Raw genomic sequence first — 27133 nt, forward strand, 5'->3', positions numbered from 1 at the left:
CAAGACGGTTTAAAGCCCCTTGGAAGAGAGGTGGAAGTTGCAGTGGAATAAAAAGACAATATCAATACCCCTTGGTAGAGTGCTGGAGGTTACATTGGAATAAAAAGACAATATCAATGCCCCTTGCAAGAGCTGTGGAGTTCAGAGTGGTTTAAAATGACGGTTTTAATGCCCCGTGGAATTGACTTGGAGGTCAAAGTAGCTTATAAAGATGTTTTTAATGCCCATTGGAAAAGTGGTGGAGGTCGCAGTGGATTAAAAAGACAATATCAATGCCCCTTGGAAGATTGGTGGAGGTGGCAGTGGATTAAAAGACAATATCAATGCCCCCTTGGAAGAGTGGTGGAGTTTAGAGTGGAATAAAAAGACAATATCAATGCCCTGTGAAAGAGATGTGGATGTCACAGTAGCTTAACAAGACGGTTTTAATGTCCCTTGGAAGAGAGGTGAAAGTCACAGTGGAATAAAAAGACAATATCAATGCCCCTTGTAAGAGTGCTGGAGGTTACAGTGGGATAAAAAACAATATCAAAGCCACTTCCAAGAGCTTTGGAGTTGAGAGTGGTTTAAATTGACGGTTTTAATGCCACTTGGAAGACACGTGGAGGTCACAGTAGATTAACAAATCAGTTTTAATGCCCCTTGGAAGAGTGGTGGAGGTCGAAGTGGATTAAAAAGACAATGTCAATGCTACTTGAAGGAGTGGTTGAAGTCTCAGTGGAATAAAAAGACAGTATCAATGCACCTTGGAAGAGTGTTGGAGGTTCCAGTGGAGTAAAAAGACAATATCAATGCCCTGTGGAAGAGACATGGCCCCTTGCAAGAGATGTGGAGTTCAGAGTGGTTTAAATTGACGGTTTTAATGCCCCTTCGAAGGAACGTGGAGGTGACAGTAGCTTAACAAGACGGTTTTAATGCCCCTTGGAAAAGTGGTGGAGGTCGCAGTGGATTAAAATGACAATATGAATGCCCCTTGGAAGAGTGGTGGAGGTCGCAGTGGATTAAAAAGACAATATGAATGCCCCTTGGAAGAGTGAAGGAGGTAACAGTGGAATAAAAAGACAATATCAATGCCACTTGGAACAGTGGTGGAGGTTACAGTTAAATAAAAAGACAATATCAATGCCCCGTGGAAGAGATGTGGAGGTCAGAATAACTTAACAAGACTGTTTTAATGCCCATTGGAAGAGTGGTGGAGGTCGCAGTGGTTTAAAAAGACAATATCAATGAGCCTTGGAAGAGTGTGGGAGGTCGCAGTGGAATAAAAAGACATTATTAATGTCCCTTGTTAGAGTGGTGGAGGTCGCAGTGGAATAAAAAGACAATATCAATGCCCCTTGGACGAGTGGTGGAGGTTACAGTGGAATAAAAAGACAATTTCATTGCCCCGTGGAAGAGACGTGGAGGTCACAGTAGCTTAACAAGGCGGTTTTAATGCCTCTTGGAGGACTGGTGGAGGTCGCAGTGGAATAAAAAGACAATATCAATGCCCCTTGGAAGAGTGGTGGAGGTTACAGTGGAATTAAAAAGACAATAATAATGTCCCTTGGAAGAGCTGTGGAGTTCATAGTGGAATAAACAGATGGTTTTAACGCTCCTTGGAAGAGACGTGGAGGTCACAGTAACTTAACAAGATGGTTGTAATGCCCCTTGGAAGAGTTGTGGAGTTCGCAGTGGAATAAAGAAACAATATCAATGCCCCTTGGAAGATGGGTGGAGGTTACAGTGGAATAAAAAGACAATATCAATGCCCATGGAAGAGATGTGGAGGTCACTGTAGCTTAACAATATGGTTTTAATGCCCATTGGAAGAGTGGTGGAGGTCGCAGTGGAATAAAAAGACAATGTCAATGCCCCTTGTAAGAGTGGTGGAGGTTAGAGTCGAATAAAAAGACAATACCAGTGCTAATTGGAAGAGCTGTGGAGTTCAGAGTGGTTTAACCAGATGGTTTTAATGCCCCTTGGAAGAGAAGTCGACGTCACAGTAGCATAACAAGACAGTTTTAATGCACCTTGGAAGAGAGGTGGAGTTCGCAGTGGATTAAAAAGACAATATCAATGACCCTTGGAAGAGTGCTGGAGGTCACAGTGGAATAAAAAGACAATATCAATGCCCCGTGGAAGAAACGTGGAGGTCACAGTAGCTTAACAAGACGGTTTTAATGCCCCTTGGAAGAGTGGAGTAGGTTGCAGGGGATTAAAAAGACAATAACAATGCCCATTGGAAGAGTGGTGGAGGTGGCAGTGGAATAAAAAGACAAAATCAATGCCCCTTGGAAGAGTGGTGGAGGTTACAGTGGAATAAAAAGACAATATCAATGCCCCTTGGAAGAGCTGTGGAGTTCAGAGTGGTTTAACCAGACGGTTTTATTGCCCCTTGGTAGAGACATGGAGGTCACAGTAGCTTAACAAGACTGTTTTAATGCCCCTTGGAAGAGTGGTGGAGGTAGCAGTGGATTAAAAAGACAATATCAATGCCCCTTAGAAGAGAGGTGGAAGTCGCAGTGGAATAAAAAGACAATGTCAATGCCAATAGGAAGAGTGGTGGAGGTGGCAGTGGAATAAAAAGACAAAATCAATGCCCCTTGGAAGAGTGGTGGAGGTTACAGTGGAATAAAAAGACAATATCAATGCCCCTTGGAAGAGCTGTGGAGTTCAGAGTGGTTTAACCAGACGGTTTTATTGCCCCTTGGTAGAGACATGGAGGTCACAGTAGCTTAACAAGACTGTTTTAATGCCCCTTGGAAGAGTGGTGGAGGTAGCAGTGGATTAAAAAGACAATATCAATGCCCCTTAGAAGAGAGGTGGAAGTCGCAGTGGAATAAAAAGACAATGTCAATGCCAATAGGAAGAGTGGTGGAGGTTACAGTGGAATAAAAAGACAATATCAATGCCCCATGGAAGAGTTGTGGAGGTCACTGTAGCTTAACAAGATGGTCTTAATGCCACATGGAAGAGTGGTGGAGGTCGCAGTGGAATAAATAGACAATGTCAATGCCCCTTGAAAGTGTGGTGGAGGTTAGAGTGGAATAAAAAGACAATACCAGTGCTCCTTGGAAGAGCTGTGGAGTTCAGAGTGGTTTAAATTGACGGTTTTAATGCCCCTTGGAAGGGACGTGGGGGTCACAGTGGATTAAAAAGACAATATCAATGCCCCTTGGAAGAGTGGTGGAGGTTGCAGTGGATTAAAAAGACAATATCAATGGCCCTTGGAAGAGTGGTGGAGGTCGAAGTGGATTAAAAAGACGATGTCAATGCTCCTTGAAGGAGTGGTTGAAGTCTCAGTGGAATAAAAAGACAATATCAATGCACCTTGGAAGAGTGTTGGAGGTTCCAATGGAGTAAAAAGACAATATCAATGTCCTGTGGAAGAGACATGGAGGTCACAGTAGGTTAACAAGACAGTTTTAATGCCCCTTGGAAGAGTGTTGGAGGTCGCAGTGGATTGAAAAGACACTGTCAATGCCCCTTGGAAGAGTGGTGGAGGATAAAGTGGAATAAAAAGACAATATCAATGCCCATTGGAAGAGCTGTGGAGTTCAGATTGGTTTAACCATCCGGTTTTAATGCCCCTTGGAAGAGTGGTGGAGGTTGCAGTGGATTAAAAAGACAATATCAATGCCCCGAGGAGGAGTGGTGGAGGTCGCAGTGGAATAAAAAGACAATATCAATGCCCCTTGGAAGAGACGTGGAGGTCATAGTAGCTTAAGAAGATGGTGATAATGCCCTTTGGAAGAGTGGTGGAGGTCGCAGTGGAATAAAATTACAATATCAATGCCCCTTGGTAGAGTGGTGGAGGTTACAGTGGAATTTAAAGACAATATCAATGCCCCGTGGAAGAGATGTGGAGGTCACTGTAGCTTAACAAGACAGTTTTCATGCCCCTTGGAAGAATGGTGGAGGTCGCAGTGGAGTAAAAAGACAATGTCAATGCCCCTTGGAAGAGTGGTGGATGTTAGAGTGGAATAAAAATACAATATCAATGCCCCTTGGAAGAATGATGGAGGTCGCAGTCGAATAAAAAGACAATGTCAATGCCCCTTGGAAGAGTGGTGGAGGTTAGAGTGGAATAAAAAGACAATACCAGTGCCCCTTGGAAGAGCAGTGGAGTTCAGTGTGGTTTAACCAGATGCTTTTATTGCCCCTTGGAAGAGACGAGGAGGTCACAATAGATTAACAAGATGGTTTTAATGCCCCTTGTAAAAGTGGTGGAGGTCACAGTGGATTAATAAGTCAATATCAATGCCCCGTGGAAGACACGTGGAGGTCACAGTAGCTTAACAAGACAGTTTTAATGCCCCTTGGAAGAGTGGTGGAGGTCACAGTGGATTAAAAAGATATTATCAATGCCCATTGAAAGAGTGGTGGAGGTTACAGTGAAATAAAAAGACAATATCAATGCCTCTTGAAAGAGCTATGGAGTATAGAGTAGTTTAACCAGATGGTTTTAATGCGCCTTGGAAGAGTGGTGGAGGTCACAATGCGTTAAGAAGACAATATCAATACCCCTTGGAAGAATGGTGGAGGTTACAGTGGAATAAAAAGACAATATCAATGCCCCTTGGAAGAGCTGTGGAGTTCAGAGTGGTTTAACCAGACGGTTTTAATGCCCCTTGGAAGAGATGTGGCGGTCACAGTAGCTTAACAAGACTGTTTTAATGCCTCTTGGAAGAGTGGTGGAGGTCGCAGTGGATTTACAGGACAATATCAATGCCCCTTAGAAGAGAGGTGGAAGTCACAGGGGAATAAAAAGACAATATCAATACCTCTTGGAAGAGTGGTGGAGGATACAGTGGAATAAAAAGACAATATCAATGCCCCGTGGAATAGACATGGACGTTAGAGTAGCTAAACAAGATGTTTTTAATGCACCTTGGGAGAGTGGTGGAAGTCGTAGTGGAATAAAAAGAAAATATCAATTCTCCTTGAAAGAGTGCTGTAGGTTACAGTGGAATAAAAAGACAATATCAATGCCTCTTGCAAGAGCTGTGGAGTTCAGAGTGGTTTAAATTGACGGTTTTAATGCACCTTGGAAGAGACGTGGAGTTCACAGTAGCTTAACAATATGGTCTTAATGCCCCTTGGAAGAGTGGTGGAGGTCGCAGTGGATTAAAAAGACAATATCAATGCCACTTGGAAGAGTGGTAAAGGTCCCAGTGGAATAAAAAGACCATATCAATGCCCCTTGAAAGAGTGGTGGAGGTTACAGTGGAATAAAAAGACAATATCAATCCCCCATGAAAGAGACGTGGAGGTCACAGTAGCTTAACAAGACGGTTTAATGCCCCTTGGAAGAGAGGTGGAAGTTGCAGTGGAATAAAAAGACAATATCAATACCCCTTGGTAGAGTGCTGGAGGTTACATTGGAATAAAAAGACAATATCAATGCCCCTTGCAAGAGCTGTGGAGTTCAGAGTGGTTTAAAATGACGGTTTTAATGCCCCGTGGAATTGACTTGGAGGTCAAAGTAGCTTATAAAGATGTTTTTAATGCCCATTGGAAAAGTGGTGGAGGTCGCAGTGGATTAAAAAGACAATATCAATGCCCCTTGGAAGATTGGTGGAGGTGGCAGTGGATTAAAAGACAATATCAATGCCCCCTTGGAAGAGTGGTGGAGTTTAGAGTGGAATAAAAAGGCAATATCAATGCCCTGTGAAAGAGATGTGGTTGTCACAGTAGCTTAACAAGACGGTTTTAATGTCCCTTGGAAGAGAGGTGAAAGTCACAGTGGAATAAAAAGACAATATCAATGCCCCTTGTAAGAGTGCTGGAGGTTACAGTGGGATAAAAAACAATATCAAAGCCACTTCCAAGAGCTTTGGAGTTGAGAGTGGTTTAAATTGACGGTTTTAGTGCCACTTGGAAGACACGTGGAGGTCACAGTAGATTAACAAATCCGTTTTAATGCCCCTTGGAAGAGTGGTGGAGGTCGAAGTGGATTAAAAAGACAATGTCAATGCTACTTGAAGGAGTGGTTGAAGTCTCAGTGGAATAAAAAGACAATATCAATGCACCTTGGAAGAGTGTTGGATGTTCCAGTGGAGTAAAAAGACAATATCAATGCCCTGTGGAAGAGACATGGCCCCTTGCAAGAGATGTGGAGTTCAGAGTGGTTTAAATTGACGGTTTTAATGCCCCTTCGAAGGAACGTGGAGGTGACAGTAGCTTAACAAGACGGTTTTAATGCCCCTTGGAAAAGTGGTGGAGGTCGCAGTGGATTAAAATGACAATATGAATGCCCCTTGGAAGAGTGGTGGAGGTCGCAGTGGAATAAAAAGACAATATGAATGCCCCTTTAAGAGTGAAGGAGGTAACAGTGGAATAAAAAGACAATATCAATGCCACTTGGAACAGTGGTGGAGGTTACAGTTAAATAAAAAGACAATATCAATGCCCCGTGGAAGAGATGTGGAGGTCACAATAACTTAACAAGACTGTTTTAATGCCCATTGGAAGAGTGGTGGAGGTCGCATTGGTTTAAAAAGACAATATCAATGAGCCTTGGAAGAGTGTGGGAGGTCACAGTGGAATAAAAAGACATTATTAATGCCCCTTGTTAGAGTGGTGGAGGTCGCAGTGGAATAAAAAGACAATATCAATGCCCCTTGGACAAGTGGTGGACGTTACAGTGGAATAAAAAGACAATTTCATTGCCCCGTGGAAGAGACGTGGAGGTCACAGTAGCTTAACAAGGCGGTTTTAATGCCTCTTGGAGGACTGGTGTAGGTCGCAGTGGAATAAAAAGACAATATTAATGCCCCTTGGAAGAGTGGTGGAGGTTACAGTGGAATTAAAAAGACAATAATAATGCCCCTTGGAAGAGCTGTGGAGTTCAGAGTGGAATAAACAGATGGTTTTAACGCTCCTTGGAAGAGACGTGGAGGTCACAGTAACTTAACAAGATGGTTGTAATGCCCCTTGGAAGAGTGGTGGAGTTCGCAGTGGAATAAAGAAACAATATCAATGCCCCTTGGAAGATTGGTAGAGGTTACAGTGGAATAAAAAGACAATATCAATGCCCCGTGGAAGAGATGTGGAGTTCACTGTAGCTTAACAATATGGTTTTAATGCCCATTGGAAGAGTGGTGGAGGTCGCAGTGGAATAAAAAGACAATGTCAATGCCCCTTGTAAGAGTGGTGGAGGTTAGAGTCAAATAAAAAGACAATACCAGTGCTAATTGGAAGATCTGTGGAGTTCAGAGTGGTTTAACCAGATGGTTTTAATGCCCCTTGGAAGAGAAGTCGACGTCACAGTAGCATAACAAGACAGTTTTAATGCCCATTGGAAGAGAGGTGGAGTTCGCAGTGGATTAAAAAGACAATATCAATGACCCTTGGAAGAGTGGTGGAGGTTACAGTGGAATAAAAAGACAATATCAATGCCCCGTGGTAGAGACGTGGAGGTCACAGTAGCTTAACAAGACGGTTTTAATGCCCTTTGGCAGAGTGGTGTAGGTCGCAGTGGAATAAAAAGATGATAGCAATGACCTGTGGAAGAGACGTGGAGGTCACAGTGGCTTAAAAAGATGGTTTTAATGCCCCTTAGAACAGTGGTGGAGGTTACAGTGGAATAAAAGACAATATCAATGCCCTTTGGAAGAGTGGCGGAGGTCGCAGTGGAATAAAAAGACAATATCAATGCCTCGTGGAAGAGATGTGGAGGTCACTGTAGCTTAACAAGACAGTTTTAATGCCCCTAGGAAGAATGGTGGAGATCGCAGTGGAATAAAAATACAATGTCAATGCCCCTTGGAAGAGTGGTGTGGGTTAGAGTGGAATAAAAAGACAATACCAATACCCCTTGGAAGAGCTGTGGAGTTCAGAGTGGTTTAACCAGATGGTTTTAATGCCGATCGGAAGGGACGTGGAGGTCACAGTAGCTTAAAAAGACGTTTTTAATGCCCCTTGGAAAAGTGGTGGAGGTCGCAGTGGATTAAAAAGACAATATCAATGCCCCTTGGAAGAGTGGTGGAGGTGGCAGCGGAATAAAAAGACAATATCAATGCCCCTTGGAAGAATGATGGTGGTCGCAGTGGAATAAAAAGACAATGTCAATGCCCCTTGGAAGTGTGGTGGAGTTTAGAGTGGAATAAAAAGACAATACCAATGCCCCTTGGAAGAGCTGTGGAGTTCAAAGTGGTTTAACCAGATGGTTTTATTGACCCTTGAAAGAGACGTGGAGGTCACAGTAGATTAACAAGACGGTTTTAATAAACCTTGGAAAAGTGGTGGAGGTCACAGTGGATTAAAAAGACAATATCAATGCCCCGTGGAAGACACGTGGAGGTCACAGTAGCTTAACAAGACAGTTTTAACGCCCCTTGGAAGAATGGTGGAGGTTGCAGTGGAATAAAAAGACAATATCAATGCACGTTGAAAGAGTGGAGGAGGTTACAGTGAAATATTAAGACAATATCAATGCCTCTTGAAAGAGCTATGGAGTTCAGAGTGGTTTAACCAGATGGTTTTAATGCCCCTTGAAAGAGTGGTGGAGGTCGCAGTGCATTAAAAAGACAATATCAATACCCCTTGGAAGAATGGTGGAGGTTACAGTGGAATAAAAAGACAATATCAATGCCCTTGGAAGAGCTGTGGAGTTCAGAGTGGTTTAACCAGACGGTTTTAATGCCCCTTGGAAGAGATGTGGAGGTCACAGTAGCTTAACAAGACTTTTTTAATACCTATTGGAAGAGTCGTGGAGGTCGCAATGGATTAAAAAGACAATATCAATGCCCCTTAGAAGAGAGGTGGAAGTCGCAGTGTAATAAAAAGACAATATCAATACCCCTTGGAAGAGTGGTGGAGGATACAGTGGAATAAAAAGACAATATGAATGCCCCGTGGAATAGACATGGACATTACAGTAGCTAAACAAGATGTTTTTAATGCACCTTGGGAGAGTGGTGGAAGTCATAGTGGAATAAAAAGACAATATCAATGCCCCTTGAAAGAGTGCTGTAGGTTACAGTGGAGTAAAAAGACAATATCAATGCCTCTTGCAAGAGCTGTGGAGTTCAGCGTGGTTTAAATTTACAGTTTTAATGCACCTTGGAAGAGACGTGGAGGTCACAGTAGCTTAAAAATACGGTTTTAATGCCTCTTGAAAGAGTGGTGGAGGTCGCAGTGCATTAAAAAGACAATATCAATGCCACTTGGAAGAGTGGTGAAGGTCCCAGTGGAATAAAAAGACAATATCAATGCCCCTTGGAAGAGTGGTGGAGGTTACAGTGGAATAAAAAGACAATATCAATGCCCCGTGAAAGAGACGTGGAGGTCACAGTAGCTTAGCAAGATGGTTTTAATGCCCCTTGGAAGAGAGGTGGAAGTTGCAGTGGAATAAAAAGACAATATCAATGCCCCTTGGTAGAATGGAGGAGTTTACAGTGGAATAAAAAGACAATATCAATGCCCCTTTGAAAAGCTGTGGAGTTCCGAGTGGTTTATCCAGACTGTTTTAATGCCGCTTGGAAGAGATGTGGAGGTCACAGTAGCTTAAGAAGACTGTTTTAATGCCTCTTGGAAGAGTGGTGGAGGTCGCAATGGATTAAAAAGACAATATCAATGCCCCTTAGAAGAGAGGTTGAAGTCGCAGTGGAATAAAAAGACAATATCAATACTCCTTGAAAGAGTGGTGGAGTATACAGTGGAATAAAAAGACAATATCAATGCCCCGTGGAATAGACATGGACGTTACAGTAGCTAAACAAGATGTTTTTAATGAACCTTGGGAGAGTGGTGAAAGTCGTAGTGGAATTAAAAGACAATATCAATGCCCCTTGAAAGAGTGCTGTAGGTTACAGTGGAATAAAAAGACAATATCAATGCCTCATGCAAGAGCTGTGGAGTTCAGAGTGGTTTAAATTGACGGTTTTAATGCACCTTGTAAGAGACTTGGAGGTCACAGTAGCTTAACAAAACGGTTTTAATGCCCCTTGGAAGAGTGGTGGAGGTCACAGAGGATTAAAAAGACAATATCAATGCCACTTGGAAGAGTGGTGAAGGTCCCAGTGGAATAAAAAGACGATATCAATGCCCCTTGGAAGAGTGGTGGAGGTTACAGTGGAATAAAAAGACAATATCAATGCCCCGTGAAAGAGACGTGGAGGTCACAGTAGCTTAACAAGATGGTTTTAATGCCCCTTGGAAGAGAGGTGGAAGTCATAGTGGAATAAAAAGACAATATCAATGACCCTTGAAAGAGTGCTGTAGGTTACAGTGGAGTAAAAAGACAATATCAGTGACTCTTGCAAGAGCCGTGGAGTTCATTGTGGTTTAAATTGATGGTTTTAATGCACCTTGGAAGAGAAGTGGAGGTCACAGTAGCTTAACAACATGGTTTTAATGCCCCTTGGAATAGTGTTGGAGGTCGCAGTGGATTAAAAAGACAATATCAATGCCACTTGGAAGAGTGGTGGAGGTTACAGTGAAATAAAAAGACAATATCAATGCCTCTTGAAAGAGCTATGGAGTTCAGAGTGGTTTAACCAGATGGTTTTAATGCCCCTTGGAAGGGTGGTGGAGGTCGCAGTGCATTAAAAAGACAATATCAATACCCCTTGGAAGAATGGTGGAGGTTACAGTGGAATAAACAGACAATATCAATGCCCCTTGGAAGAGCTGTGGAGTTCAGAGTGGTTTATCCAGATGGTATTAATGCCGCTTGGAAGAGATGTGGAGGTCACAGTAGCTTAACAAGACTCTTTTAATGCCTCTTGGAAGAGTGGTGGAGGTCTCAGTGGTTTAAAAAGACAATATCAATGCCCCTTAGAAGAGAGGTGAAAGTCACAGTGGAATAAAAAGACAATATCAATACCCCTTGGAAGAGTGGTGGAGGATACAGTGGAATAGAAACACAATATCAATGCCCCGTGGAATAGACATGGCCGTTACAGAAGCTAAACAAGATGCTTTTAATGCACCTTGGGAGAGTGGTGGAAGTCGTAGTGGAATAAAAAGACAATATCAATGACCCTTGAAAGAGTGCTGTAGGTTACAGTGGAGTAAAAAGACAATATCAATGACTCTTGCAAGAGCTGTGGAGTTCATTGTGGTTTAAAATGACGGTTTTAATGCACCTTAGAAGAGAAGGGGAGGTCACAATAGCTTAACAAGACGGTTTTAATGCCCCTTGGAATAGTGGTGGAGGTCGCAGTGGATTAAAAAGACAATATCAATGCCCCTTGGAAGAGTGGTGGAGGTTACAGTGGATTAAAAAGACAATTTCAATGCCCCGTGAAAGAGACGTGGAGGTCACAGTAGCTTAACAAGACGGTTTTAATGCCCCTTGGAAGAGAGGTGTAAGTTGCAGTGGAATAAAAAGACAATATCAATGCCCCTTGGAAGACTGCTGGAGATTACATTGGAATAAGATGACAATATCAATGCCCCTTGCAAGAGCTGTGGAGTTCAGAGTGGTTTAAATTGACGGTTTTAATGCCCCTTGGAAGGGACGTGAAGGTGATAGTAGCTTAACAAGACGGTTTTAATGCCCCTTGGAAGAGTGGTGGAGGTCGCAGTGAAATAAAAAGACAATATCAATGCCCATTGAAAGAGTGTTGGAGGTTACAGTGAAATAAAAAGACATTATCAATGCCTCTTGAAAGAGCTATGTAGTTCAGAGTGGGTTAATCAGATGGTTCTAATGCCCCTTGGAAGAGTGGTGGAGGTCGCAGTGCATTAAAAAGACAATATCAATACCCCTTGGTAGAATGGAGGAGGTTACAGTGGAATAAAAAGACAATATCAATGCCCCTTTGAATAGCTGTGGAGTTCCGAGTGGTTTATCCAGACGGTTTTAATGCCGCTTGGAAGATATGTGGAGGTCACAGTAGCTTAACAAGACTGTTTTAATGCCTCTTGGAAGAGTGGTGGAGGTCGCAGTGGATTAAAAAGACAATATCAATGCCCCTTAGAAGAGAGGTTGAAGTCGCAGTGGAATAAAGAGACAATATCAATACTCCTTGGAAGAGTGGTGGAATATACAGTGGAATAAAAAGACAATATCAATGCCCCGTCGAATAGACATGGACGTTACAGTAGCTAAACAAGATGTTTTTAATGCACCTTGGGAGAGTGGTGAAAGTCGTAGTGGAATAAAAAGACAATATCAATGCCCCTTGAAAGAGTGCTGTAGGTTACAGTGGAATAGAAAGACAATATCAATGCCTCTTGTAAAAGCTGTGGAGTTCAGAGTGGTTTAAATTTATGGTTTTAATGCACATTGGAAGAGAAGTGGAGGTCACAGTAGCTTAACAATACGGTTTTCATGCCCCTTGGAAGAGTGTTGGAGGTCGCAGTGGATTAAAAAGACAATATCAATGCCATTTGGAAGAGTGGTGAAGGTCCCAGTGGAATAAAAAGACAATATCAATGCCCCTTGGAAGAGTGGTGGAGGTTACAGTGGAATAAAAAGACAATATCAATGCCCCGTGAAAGAGACGTGGAGGTCACAGTAGCTTAACAAGACGGTTTTAATGCCCCTTGGAAGAGAGGTGGAAGTTGCAGTGGAATAAAAAGACAATATTAGTGCCCCTTGGAAGAGTGCTGGAGGTTACATTGGAATAAGAAGACAATATCAATGTCCCTTGCAAGAACTTTGGAGTTCAGAGTGGTTTAAATCGACGGTTTTAATGCCCCGTGGAATTGACGTGGAGGTCAAAGTAGCTTAACAACACGGTTTTAATGGCCCTTGGAAGAGTGGTGGAGGTCGCAGTTGATTAAAAAGACAATATAAATGCCCCTTAGAAGAGTGGTGGAGGTCGCAGTGGAGTAAAAAGACAATATAAATGCCCCTTGGAAGAGTGGTGGAGGGAACAGTGGATGAAAAAGACAATATCAATACCCCTTGGAAGAGCAGTGGAGTTCAGAGTAGTTAAACCAGACGGTTTTAATGCCCACTGGAAGAGACGTGGAGGTCACAGTAGCTTAACAAGACGTTTTTAATGCCCCTTGGAAGAGTGGTGGAGGTCGCAGTGGATTAAAAAGACAATATCATTGCCACTTGGAAGAGTGGTGAAGGTCCCAGTGGAATAAAAAGACATTATCAATGCCCCTTGGAACAGTGGTGGAGGTTACAGTTAAATAAAAAGACAATATCAATGCCCCGTGGAAGAGATGTGGAGGTCACAATACCTTAACAAGACGGTTTTAATCCCCTTGGTAGAGTGGTGGAGGTCGCAGTGGATTAAAAAGACAATATCAATGAGCCTTGGAAGAGTGCTGGAGGTCGCATTGGAATAAAAAGACAATATCAATGCCCCTTGGAAGAGTGGTGGAGGTCGCAGTGGAAAAAAAAGACATTATCAATGCCCCTTGGACGAGTGGTGGAGGTTACAGTGGAATAAAAAGACAATTTCAATGCCGCGTGGAAGAGACGTGGAGGTCACAGTAGTTTAACAAGACGGTTTTAATGCCTCTTGGAGAACTGGTGGAGGTCGCAGTGGAATAAAAAGACAATATAAATGCCCCTTGGAAGAGTGGTGGAGGTTACAGTGGAATAAAAAGACAATAATAATGCCCTTTGGAAGATCTGTGGAGTTCAGAGTGGTATAACCAGATGGTTTTAACGCTTCTTGGAAGAGGCGTGGAGGTCACAGTAACTTCACAAGACGGTTTTAATGCACCTTGGAAGAGTGGTGGAGGTCACAGTGGAATAAAAAAACAATATCAATGCCCCTATGAAGATTGGTGGAGGTAACAGTGGAATAAAAAGACAATATCAATGACCCGTGGAAGAGATATGGAGGTCACTGTAGCTTAACAATATGGTTTTAATGCCCCTTGGAAGAGTGGTGGAGGTCGCACTGGAATAAAAAGACAATGTCAATGCCCCTTGGAAGTGTGGTGGAGGTTAGAGTGGAATAAAAAGACAATACAAATGCCCCTTGGAAGAGCTCTGGAGTTCAGAGTGGTTTAACGAGATGGTTTTAATGCCCCTTGGAAGAGAAGTCGACGTCACAGTAGCATAACAAGACGGTTTTAATGCCCCTTGGAAGAGTTGGGGAGTTCACAGTGGAATAAAAAAACAATATCAATGCCCCTTGGAAGAGTGGTGGAGGTCGCAGTGGAATAAAAAGACAATATCAATGCCTCGTGGAAGGGACGTGGAGCTAACAGTAGCTTAACAAGATGGTTTTAATGCCCCTTGGAAGAGAGGTGAAGGTCACAATGAAACAAAAAGACAATATCAATTCAACTTGGAAGAGATGTGGAGGTCGCAGTGGAATAAAAAGACAATATCAATGCCTCGTGGAAGAGACTTGGAGGTCACAGTAGCTTAACAAGATGGTTTTAATGCCCCTTGAAAGAGAGGTGAAGGTCACAGTGGAATAAACAGACAATATCAATGCCCCTTGGAAGATTGGTGGAGGTTACAATGGAATAAAAAGACATTGTCAATAACCCTTGAAAGAGCTGTGGAGCTCAGAGCGGTTTAGCCAGACGGTTTTATTGCCCCTTGGAAGAGACTTGGAGGTCACAGTAGCTAAACAAGACGGTTTTAATGCCCCTTGGAAGAGTGGTGGAGGTCGCAGTGGATTAAAAAAACATTATCGATGCCCCATGGAAGAGTGGTGGAGGTCGCAGTGGAATAAAAAGAAAATATTAATGCCCCTTAGAAGACTGGTGGAGGTTACAGTGGAAAAAAAAGACAATATCCATGATCCTTGGACGAGGGGTGAAGGTTGCAGTGGAATAAAAAGACAATATCAATGTCCCTTGGAAGAGTGGTGGAGGTCGCAGTGGATTAAAAAGATAATATCAATGCCCCTTGGAAGAGTGCTGGAGGTTAAAGTGGAATAAAAAACAATATCAAAGCCCCTTGCAAGAGCTGTGGAGATGAGAGTGGTTTAAATTGACGGTTTTAATGCCCCTTGGAGGAGTGGTGGAGGTCGCAGTGGATTAAAAAGACAACATCATTGAGCCTTGGAAGAGTGGTGGAGGTAGCAGTGGAATAAAAAGATATTACCCATGCCCCTTGGAAGAATGGTAGAGGTCGCAGTGGAATAAAAATACAATATCAAGGCCACTTGGACGAGAGGTGGAGGTTACAGTGGAATAAAAAGACAATTTCAGTGCCCCGTGGAAGAGACGTGGAGGTCACAGTAGCTTAACAAGACAGTTTTAATGCCTCTAGGAGGACTGGCGGAGGTCGCAGTGGAATAAAAAGAGAATATCAATGCCCCTTGGAAGAGCTGTAGAGTTCAGAGTGGTATAACCAGACGGTTTTAACGCTCCATGGAAGAGACGTGGAGGTCACAGTAACTTAACAAGTCGGTTTTAATGCCTCTTGGAAGAGTAGTGGAGGTCGCAGTGGAATAAAAAGACAATATCAATGACCCATGGAAGAGATGTGGAGGTCACTGTAGCTTAACAATATGGTTTTAATGCCCCTTGGAAGAGTGGTGAAGGTCGCAGTGAAATAAAAAGACAATGTCAATGCCCCTTGGAAGAGTGGTGGAGGTTAGAGTGGAATAAAAAGACAATATCAATGCCACTTGGAAGAGCTGTGGAGTTCATAGTGGTTTAACCAGAAGGTTTTAAGGCACCGTGGAATTGGAAGAGAAGTCGACGTCACAGTAGCATAGCAAGACGGTTTTAATGCCGCTTGGTAGATTGGTGGTGGTCGCAGTGGATTAAAAAGACAATATCAATATCCCTTTGAAGAGTGGTGGAGGTCGCAGTGGAAAAAAAAGACAATATCAATGCCCCGTGGAAGGGACAAGGAGGTCATAGTAGCTTAACAAGACGGTTTTAATGCCCCTTGGAAGAGTGGTGGAGGTTGCAGGGGATTAAAAAGAGAATAACAATGACCATTGGAAGAGTGGTGGAGGTCGCAGTGGAATACAAAGACAAAATCAATACCCCTTGGAAGAGTGGTGGAGGATACAGTTGAATAAAAAGACAATATCAATGCCCCTTGGAAGAACTGTGGAGTTCAGAGTGTATTAACCAGATGGTTTTAATGCCCCTTGGAAGAGACATGGAGGTCACAGTAGCTTAACAAGACTGTTTTAATGCCCCATGGAAGAGTGGTGGAGGTCGCAGTGGATTAAAAAGACAATATCAATGCCCCTTAGAAGAGAGGTGGAAGTCGCAGTGGAATAAAAAGACAATGTCAATGCCACTTGGAAGAGTGGTGGAGGTTACAGTGGAATAAAAAGACAATATCAATGCCCCGTGGAATAGACATGGACGTGACAGTAGCTTAACAAGACGGCTTTAATGCCCCTTGGAAGAGAGGTGGAGGTCACAGTAGCTTAACAAGACGGTTTTAATGCCACATGGAAGAGTGGTGGAGGTTGCAGTGGATTAAAAAGACAATATCAATGCCCCGAGGAAGAGTGATGGAGGTCGCAGTGGAATAAAAAGACAATATCAATGCCCAGTGGAAGAGACGTGGAGGTCACAGTAGCTTAACAAGATGGTTTTAATGCCCCTTGGAAAAGTGGTGAAGGAAGCAGTGGATTAAAAAGACAATATCAATGCCCTTTGGAAGAGTGGTGGAGGTCGCAATGGAATAAAAATACAATATCAATGCCCCTTGGTAGAGTGGTGGAGGTTACAGTGGAATTTTAAGACAATATCAATGCACCGTGGAAGAGATGTGGAGGTCACTGTAGCGTAACAAGACGGTTTTAATGCCACTTGGAAGAGATGTGGAGGTCACAGTAGCTTAACAAGACTGTTTTAATGGCTCTCGGAAGAGTGGTGGATTTTGCAGTGGATTAAAAAGACAATATCAATGCACCATAGAAGAGAGGTGGAAGTCGCAGTGGAATAAAAAGACAAAATCAATACCCCTTGGAAGAGTGGTGGAGGATACAGTGGAATCAAAAGACAATATCAAAGCCCCGTGGAATAGACATGGATTTTACAGTAGCTAAACAAGATGTTTTTAATGCACCTTGGGAGAGTGGTGGAAGTCTTAGTGGAATAAAAAGACAATTTCAATGCCCCTTGAAAGAGTGCTGTAGGTTACAGTGGAGTAAAAAGGCAATATCAATGCCTCTTGCAAGAGTTGTGGAGATCAGAGTGGTTTAACCAGACGGTTTTAATGCCCCTTGAAAGAGACTTGGAGGTCACAGTAGCTTAACAAGACGGTTTTAATGAACCTTGGAAGAGTGGTGGAGGTCGCAATGGAATAAAAAGACAATATCAATGCCCCGTGGAAGGGACGTGGAGGTCACAGTAGCATAACAAGACGGTTTTAATGACCATCGGAAGAGTGGTGGAGGTCACAGTGGATAAAAAAGACAATATCAAAGCCTCTTGGATGAGTGGTGGAGGTCGCATTGGAAAACTGAGACAATTTCAATGCCCCTTGGAAGAGTGGTGGAGGTTACAGTCGAATAAAAAGACAATATCAACGCCTATTGGAAGAGCTGTGGAGTACAGAGTCGTTTAACCAGATGGTTTAATGCCCCTTGGAAGAGTGGTGGAGGTTACAGTCTAATAAAAAGACAATATCAATGCCTCTTTGAAGAGCTGTGGAGTTCAGAGTGGTTTAACCAGATGATTTTAATGCCCCTTTGAAGAGACGAGGAGGTCACAGTAGCTTGTCAAAACTGTTTTAATGCCCCTTGGAAGAGTGGTGGAGGTCGCAGTGGAATAAAAAGACAATATCAATTCCACTTGGAAGAGATGTGGAGGTTGCAGTGGAATAAAAAGACAATATCAATGCCTCGTGGAAGAGCTGTAGAGTTCAGAGTGGTTTAGCCAGACGGTTTTAATGCCCCTTGGAAGAGACGAGGAGGTCACAGTAGCTTAACAAGACTGTTTTAATGCCCGTTGGTAAAGTGGTGGAGATCCTTGTGGATTTAAAAGACAATATCAATGCCCCTTAGAAGAGTGGTGGAGGTCACAGTGGAATAAAAAGAAAATATCAATGCCCCTTGGAAGATTGGTGGAGGTTACAGTGGAATAAAAAGACAATATCAATGCCCCTTGGAAGAGTGGTGGAGGTTACAGTGGAATAAAAAGACAATATCAATGCTCTGTGTAAGAAACTTGGAGGTCACAGTAGCTTAACAAGATGGTTTTAATGCCCCTTGGAAGAGTCGAGCATGTCACAGAGGAATAAAAAGACAATATCAATGCACTTGGAAGAGTACAGAAGGTTAAAATGGAATAAAAAGACATTGTCAATGCCCCTTGGAAGAGCTGTGGATCTCAGAGCAGTTTAACCATACGGTTTTAATGCCCCGTGGAAGGGACGTGGAGGTCACAGTAGCATAACAAGACGGTTTTAATGCCCATTGGAAGAGTGGTGGAGGTCGCAGGGGATAAAAAAGACAATATCAAAGCCCCTTGGAAGAGTGGTGGAGGTCGCAGTGTAAAACAGAGACAATATCAATGCACCTTGGAAGAGTGGTTGAGGTTACAGTCGAATAAAAAGACAATATCAATGCCTCTTGGAAGAGCTGTGGAGTACAGAGTGGTTTAACCAGATGGTTTAATGGCCATTGGAAGAGACGTGGAGGTCACAATAGCTTATCAAGACTGTTTTAATGCCCTTGGAAGAGTGGTGGAGTCGCAGTAGATTAAAAAGACAATATCAATGCCCTTTGGAAGAGTGCTGGAGGTCGCAGTGGAATAAAAGGACAATATCAATGCCGCTTGGAAGAGTGGTGGAGGTTGCAGAAGATTATAAGACAATATCAATGCCCCGTGGAAGAGTTGTGGAGGTCACTGTAGCTTAACAAGATGGTCTTAATGCCACTTGGAAGAGTGGTGGAGGTCGCAGTGGAATAAAAAGACAATGTCAATACCCCTTGGAAGAGTGGTGGAGGTTAGAGTGGAATAAAGAGACAATACCAGTGCTCCTTGGAAGAGCTGTGGAGTTCAGAGTGGTTTAAATTGAGGCTATTAATGCCATTTGGAAGAGACGAGGAAGTCACAGTGTATTAAAAAGACAATATCAATACCCCTTGGAGGAGTGGTGGAGGTCGCAGTGGATTAAAAAGACAATATCAATGCCCCTTGGAAGAGTGGTGGAGGTCGCAGTGGAATAAAAAGACAATATCAATGCCCCGTGGAAGGGACGTGGAGGTCACAGAAGCTTCACAAGACGGTTTTAATGCACCTTGGAAGAGAGGTGGAGGTCGCAGTTGATTAAAAAGACAATATCAATGCCCCATGGAAGAGTGGTGGAGGTCGCAGTGGAATAAAAAGACAATATCAATGCCCTTGGAAGAGTGGTGGAGGTCGCAGTGGATTAAAAAGACAATATCAATGCCCTTTGGAAGAGTGGTGGAGGTCGCAGTGGAATAAAAAGACAATATCAATGCCCCTTGGAAGAGTGGTGGAGGTTGCAGAGCAATAAAAGACAATATCAATGCCCCGTGGAAGAGTTGTGGAGGTCACTGTAGTTTAACAAGATGGTTTTAATGCCGCTTGGAAGACTGGTGGAGGTCGCAGTGGAATAAAAAGACAATATCAATGCCCCGTGGAAGGAACGTGGAGGTCACAGAAGCTTCACAAGACGGTTTTAATGCACCTTGGAAGAGAGGTGGAGGTCGCAGTTGATTAAAAAGACAATATCAATGCCCCTTGGAAGAGTGGTGGAGGTCGCAGTGGAATAAAAAGACAACATCAATGCCGCTTGGAAGACTGGTGGATGTTACAGTCGAATAAAAAGACAATATCAATGCCTCTTGTAAGAGCTGTAGAGTTCAGAGTGGTTTAACCAGACGGTTTTAATGCCCCTTGGAAGAGACGAGGTGGTCACAGTAGCTTAACAAGACTGTTTTAATGCCCGTTGGTAGAGTGGTGGAGATCGTTTTGGATTTAAAAGACAATATCAATGCCCCTTGGAAGAGTGTTGGAGGTTACAGAGGAATAAAAAGATAATATCAATGCCCTGTGTAAGAAACTTGGAGGTCACAGTAGCTTAACAAGATGGTTTTAATGCCCCTTGGAAGAGTCGAGGATGTCACATAGGAATAAAAAGACAATATCAATGCACTTGAAAGAGTGCAGAATGTTACAATGGAATAATATGACGTTGTCAATGCCCCTTGGAAGAGCTGTGGAGCTCAGAGCGGTTTAACCATATGGTTTTAATGCCCCTTGGAAGAGACTTGGAGGTCACAGTAGCTTAACAAGATGGTTTTAATGCCCCTTGGAAGAGTGGTGGAGGTCGCTATGGAATAAAAAGACAATATCAATGCCCCGTGGAAGGGACGTGGAGGTCACAGTAGCATAACAAGATGGTTTTAATGTCCATTGGAAGAGTGGTGGAGGTCGCAGGGGATAAAAAAGACAATATCAAAGCCCATTGGAAGAGTGGTGGAGGTCGCAGTGGAAAACAGAGACAATACCAATGCCCCTTGGAAGAGTGGTTGAGGTTACAGTCGAATAAAAAGACAATATCAATGACTCTTGGAAGAGCTGTGGAGTACAGAATGGTTTAACCCGATGGTTTAATGGCCATTGGAAGAGACGTGGAGGTCACAGTAGCTTATCAAGACTGTTTTAATGCCCCTTGGAAGAGTGGTGGAGGTCGCAGAGGATTAAAAAGACAATATCAATGCCCCTTAAAAGAGTGGTGAAGGTCGCAGTGGAATAAAAAGACAATATCAATTCCCCTTGGAAGAGATGTGGAGATCGAGGTGGAATAAAAAGACTATATCAATGCCTCGTGGAAGAGACTTGGAAGTCACAGCAGCTTAACAAGATGGATTTAATGCCCCTTGGAAGAAAGGTGGAGGTCGCAGTGGAATAAAAAGACAATATCAATGCCCCTTGGAAGAGTGGTGGAGGTTACAGTGGAATAAAAAGACAATATCAATGACCCTTGGAAGAGTGGAGGAGGTCGCAGTGGAATAAAAAGACAATATTAATGCCCATTGGAAGAGTGGTGGAGGTAGCAGTAAAATAAAAAGACAATATCAATGCCCCTTGGAAGAGTGGTGGAGGTTACAGTGGAAAAAACGACAATATCAATGCCCCTTGGAAGAGCTGTGGAGTTCACAGTGGTTTAACCAAAAGGTTTTAAGGCACCGTGGAATTGACGTGGAGGTCACAGTAGCTAAACAAGACGTTTTTTTATGCTTCTTGGAAGAGTGATGGAGGTCCCAGTGGATTAAAAAGACAATATCAATAACTCTTGCAAGAGCTGTGGAGTTCAGAGTGGTTTAACAAGATGGTTTTATTGCCCCTTGGAAGAGACGTGGAGGTCACAGTAGCTTAACAAGACGTTTTAATGCCCCTTGGAAGAGTGGTGGAGGTTACAGTCGAATAAAAAGACAATATCAATGCCTCTTGGAAGAGCTGTAGAGTTCAGAGTCGTTTAACCAGACGGTTTTAATGCCCCTTGAAAGAGACGAGGAGGACACAGTAGCTTATCAAAACTGTTTTAATGCCCCTTGGAAGAGTGGTGGAGGTCACAGTGGATTAAAAAGACAATATCAATGCCCCTTAGAAGAGTGGTGGAGGTCGCAGTGGAATAAAAAGACAATATCAATTCCACTTGGAAGAGATGTGGAGGTCGCAGTGGAATAAAAAGACAATACCAATGCCTCGTGGTAAAGACTTGGAGGTCACAGTAGCTTAACAAGATGGTTTTAATGCCCCTTGGAAGAGAGGTGGAGGTCACAGTGGAATAAAAAGACAATATCAATGCCCCTTGGAAGAGTGGTGGAGGTTACAGTGGAATAAAAAGACAATATCAATGACACTTGGAAGAGTGGTGGAGGTCGCAGTGGAATAAAAATACAATGTTAATGCCCCTTGGAAGAGTAGTGGAGATCGAAGTAAAATAAAAAGACAATATCAATGCCCCTTGGAAAAGTGGTGGAGGTTACAGTGGAAAAAAAAGACAATATCAATGCAACTTTGAAGAGCTGTGGAGTTCACAGTGGTTTAACCAGAAGGTTTTAAGGCACCCTCGAATAGACGTGGAGGTCAAAGTAGCTAAACAAGACGGTTTTATTGTTTTTTGGAAGAGTGGTGGAGGTCGCAGTGGATTAAAAAGACGAAATCAATGCTCCTTGGAAGAGTGGTGGAGGTTACAGTGGAATAAAATGACAATATCAATGCCTTTTGCAAGAGCTGTGGAGTTCAGAGTGGTTTAAATTGACGGTTTTATTGCCCCTTAGAAGAGTTTTTGGAGGTTACAGTGGAAAAAAAAGACAATATCAATGCTCCATGGAAGAGGGGTGAAGGTCGCAGTGGATTAAAAAGACAATATCAATGTCCCTTGGAAGAGTGGTGGATTTCGCAGTGGATTAAAAAGACAATACAAATGCCCCTTGGAAGAATGGTGGAGGTCGCAGGGGAATAAAAAGACAATATCAATGCCCCGTGGAAGGGACATGGAGGTCACAGTAGCTTAACAAGACGGTTTTATTGCCCCTTGGAAGAGTGGTGGAGGTCGCAGTGGATTAAAAAGACTATTAAATCCCCTTGGAAGAGTGGTGGAGCTCGCAGTGGAAAAAAAAGACAATATCAATGCCCCTTGGAAGTGTGGTGGAGGTTACAGTTGAATTAAAAGACAATATCAATGCCTCTTGGAAGAGCAGTGGCGTTCAGAGTGGTTTAAACATGCAGTTTTAATGCCCCTTGGAAGAGACGTGAAGGTCACAGAACCTTTCAAGACTGTTTTAAAGCCCCTTGGAGGAGTGGTAGAGGTCGCAGTGGATTAAAAAGACAATATCAATGCCCCTTGGAAGAGTGGTGGAGGTTAGAGTGGAATAAAAAGACAATATCAATGCCCCTTGGAAGAGTGGTGGAGGTTACAGTGGAATAAAAAGACAATATCAATGTCCCTTGGAAGAATGGTGGAGGTTACAGTGGAATAAAAAGACAATATCAATGCCCCTTGGAAGAGTGGTGGAGGTTCCAATTAAATAAAAAGACAATATCAATGCCCCTTGGAAGAGACGTGGAGGTCACAGTGGAATAAAAAGACAATATTAATGCCCCTTGGAAGAGTGGTGGAGGTCACAGTAAAATAAAAAGACAATATCAATGCCCTTTGGAAGAGTGGTGGAGGTTACAGTTGAATAAAAAGACAAAATATCAATGCCCCTTGGAAGAGCTGTGGAGTTCACAGTGGTTTAACCAGAAAGTTTTAATGCACCGTGGAATAGACGTGGAGGTCACAGTACCTTAACAAGATGGTTTCAATGCTTCTTGGAAGAGTGATGGAGGTCGCAGTGGATTAAAAAGACAATATCAATGCCCCTTGGAAGAGTGGTGGAGGTTACAGTGGAATAAAAAGACAAAATCAATGACCTGTGTAAGAAACTTGGAGGTCACAGTAGCTTAACAAGACGGTTTTAATGCCTCTTGGAAGAGTCGTGGACTTTGCAGAGGAATAAAAAGACAATATCAAAGCACTTGGAAGAGTGCAGAAGTTTACAATGGAATAAAAAGACATTGTCAATGCCCCTTGGAAGAGCTGTGGAGCTCAGAGCGGTTTAACCAGATGATTTTAATGCCCCTTGGTAGAGACTTGGAGGTCACAGTAGCTTAACAATACGGTTTAATGCCCCCTTGGAAGAGTGGTGGAGGTCACAGTGGGATAAAAATACAATTTCAATGCCCCTTGAAAGAGTGGTGGAATTTACAGTGAAATAAAAACACAATATCAATGCACCTTGGAAGAGCTCTGGAGTACAGAGTGGTTAACCAAACGATTTTAGTGCCCCTTGGAAGAGACGTGGAGGTCACAGTAGCTTAACAAGATGGTTTTAATACCCCTTGGAAGAGTGGTGGAGGTCGCAGTGGATTAAAAAGACAATAACAATGAACCTTGGAAGAGTGGTGGAGGTTGCAGTGGAATAAAAAGACAATATCAATGCCCCTTGGAAGAGTGGTGGAGGTTACAATGGAATAAAAAGACAATATTAATGCCTCTTGGAAGAGAGGTGGAGGTTACAGTGGAATAAAAAGACAATATCAATGCCCCGTGGAAGAGACGTGGACATCACAGTAGCTTAACAAGACGGTTTTAATGCCCCTTGGCAGAGTGGTGGAGGTCGCAGTGGAATAAAAAGACAATAACAATGTCCTGTGGAAGAGATGTGGAGGTCAAAGTATCTTAACAAGACGGTTTTAATGCCCCTCAGAACAGTGGTGGAGGTCGCAGTGGAATGAAAGACAATATCAGTGCCCTTTGGATGAGTGGCGGAGGTCGCAGTGGAATAAAAAGACAATATCAATGCCCCTTGGAAGAGTGGTGGAGGTCGCAGTGGAATAACCTCACTGGTACATGCTCTGCATAACTTCTCTGCTTGCTGAGTCTGCTGTAATCTAATGCTCTGCTTTGCTGATTCACCTCACTGGTACATGCTCTGCATAACTTCTCTGCTTGCTGTGTCTGCTGTAATCTAATGCTCTGCTTTGCTGATTCACCTCACTGGTACATGCTCTGCATAACTTCTCTGCTTGCTGTGTTTGCTGTAATCTAATGCTCTGCTTTGCTGATTCACCTCACTGGTACATGCTCTGCATAACTTCTCTGCTTGCTGTGTCTGCTGTAATCTAATGCTCTGCTTTGCTGATTCACCTCACTGGTACATGCTCTGCATAACTTCTCTGCTTTATCTGTCCAAGTCCATTCAATACCCACATATGTCTGTCCCTTCCCCACTATAGATCTTATCTGATTTTTAGAGGTGCTAAACTGCAGAGACTAGAGTCCTAGCTCTGTGTTTGATCACCCAGCCATCTCCTGGTGAAACGACCCACTGCTAATTTAGCCATATGCAGCTCCCACAATGCCCTGCACCTGATAGTTTAATGTGCCCTATATATTTAGAAGCTCTGTAAGGGGTGCATGCGTCTTCTTGTGCTAAGTGGCTTCGGAGATAAGTGGCAGTTATTTCAGAGGCAGTTAGTCAGGGCACGAGTCAGGTAACCAACACTTTGACCACTTACTCTCTTTTAACTATGTTTCTGTTAGCTCTCACTTTTTCCTCTATAGTCGTCCACTTTCTAGTAACCCCTCAAATCCCAACACCTAGTAAGAAACTCTTCATTTCTCCCTCCATCCTCCCCATTCATCTCACCTCCTCCTCCAAATTATTCCTAAACATTCAATCCTGGATCTCCAAACACAGACAGCCACCTCATGCTCTCTCTTGCTCCCACCTGCTAACACTTTCTCTGCTCCTCCTCACTGCTGGAGATATCTCTCCAAATCCTGGTCCTCCTCGCCATATCCCCACAGTTACTTCTTCCTCCTATCCACGACCTTCCACAAACTGTCGCAACCCTTCTAACCTCATACCCATCCAACCAATCCCCACTCCCTTAGTTGCTCTAACAGGAGCTCTATGGAACGCTCGCTCTGTCTGCAACAAACTTTCCTTCATCCACGATCTTTTCATTACAAACAAACTTTCCTTCCTCGCCATAACTGAAACCTGGCTCACCCCCTCTGATACAGCCTCCCCAGCTGCACTTTCATATGGCGGATTCCACCTTTTCCACATCCCCCGCCCCAACGGCAAACATGGCGGAGTCGTAGGTTTTCTCCTATCAGAACACTGCTCTTTCACCCAAATCCCAATGCCACCCTCTGTTACACTCCCCTCTTTTGAGGTGCACTGTGTGCGCATCTATTCCCCCTCCAACCTCCAACTGGCCGTCGTTTACCGACCCCCAGGGCAAGCCACCACCTTCTTAGACCACTTCACCACCTGGCTGCTTCACTTCCTCTCCACTGACATCCCCACTATCATAATGGGTGACTTCAACATCCCCATTAACACTTCCCACTCGTCTGTCTCTAAGTTCCTATCTCTCACTTCCTCCTTCGGACTCACTCAATGGTCTTCCACACCCACCCGCAAAGATGGCCACACACTGGACCTCGTCTTCACCCGCCTCTGTTCCCTATCTAACCTCTCTAACTCACCTCTCCCTCTCTCTGATCACAGCCTACTTACATTCTCTTCTCTCTCCTCCCCGGGGCAACAATCCCCACTCCACAAACTTGCATACCCTCACAGAAATCTCAAACACCTTGACTTACACTCACTCTCTGAATCCCTCCTCCCTCTTACAGACATAAATTCCTTACACGATGCAGACGTTGCTGCTGCTTCATATAACACCACAATAGCTGAAGTTCTAGTCTCAATCGCCCCTCTCACACACACCACATCTCACACATTCAACAGGCAACCGTGGCACACTAAAGTTATTAAAGAACTGCGCCAGGCCTCCAGGGTTGCAGAGCAGAGATGGAAAAGGTCTCACTCCATCGAGCACTTCATCGCATTCAAGCAATCCCTCACTAATTTCAAGTTCGCACTCGCTACAGCAAAACAAACCTACTTCTCATCTCTCATATCCTCCCTATCTCACAACCCTAAACAGCTATTTAACACTTTCAACTCTCTCCTTCGTCCCCCAGCACCTCCTCCCTCTTCTCTCATCTCAGCCGACGACTTTGCCTCATTCTTCAAACAGAAGATTGACACCATCAGACAAAACTTTTGCCTAAAGTCCACACAACCCCTCCTCATATCTATTCAACCCTCCTCCTCCAAACCCCACTTCTCCACCATTACAGAAGGTCAAGTCTCCTCTTTACTCTCCAAATCACACCTCACCACCTGCGAACTTGACCCAATCCCATCCCACCTCATCACTAACCTTACCACAGTCTTCATCCCAACCCTAACCCACCTCTTCAATCTGTCACTAACAACCGGTGTCTTCCCCGCATGTTTCAAACATGCCGCAATCACACTCATCCTCAAAAAGCCTTCCCTTGACCTTTCCTCTCTGACTAGATATCGCCCCATATCACTCCTCCCATTTGCCTCAAAACTACTAGAACAACATGTCCACCTTGAACTGTCCTCCCACCTCTCCTCCTGCTCCCTTTTCGACCGCCTGAAATCTGGCTTCCAACCGCATCACTCGACTGAAACTGCCCTGACCAAAGTCACCAACGACCTACTAAATGCCAAATCTAAGCGACACTATTCCATCCTCCTCCTTCTGGACCTGTCATCTGCCTTTGACACAGTGGACCATTCCCTCTTACTCCAGATTCTCTCATCACTTGGCATCACGGACTTGGCACGATCTTGGATCTCCTCATACTTAACAGACAGGACATTCAGCATCTCCCACTCACGCACCACCTCCTCATCTCGCCCCCTATCTGTCGGTG

The sequence above is a fragment of the Phyllobates terribilis genome, unplaced genomic scaffold (assembly GCF_046119375.1).
Source record: "Phyllobates terribilis strain yellow unplaced genomic scaffold, ASM4611937v1 Scaffold_114__1_contigs__length_5359813, whole genome shotgun sequence".
NCBI lineage: Eukaryota > Metazoa > Chordata > Amphibia > Anura > Dendrobatidae > Phyllobates > Phyllobates terribilis.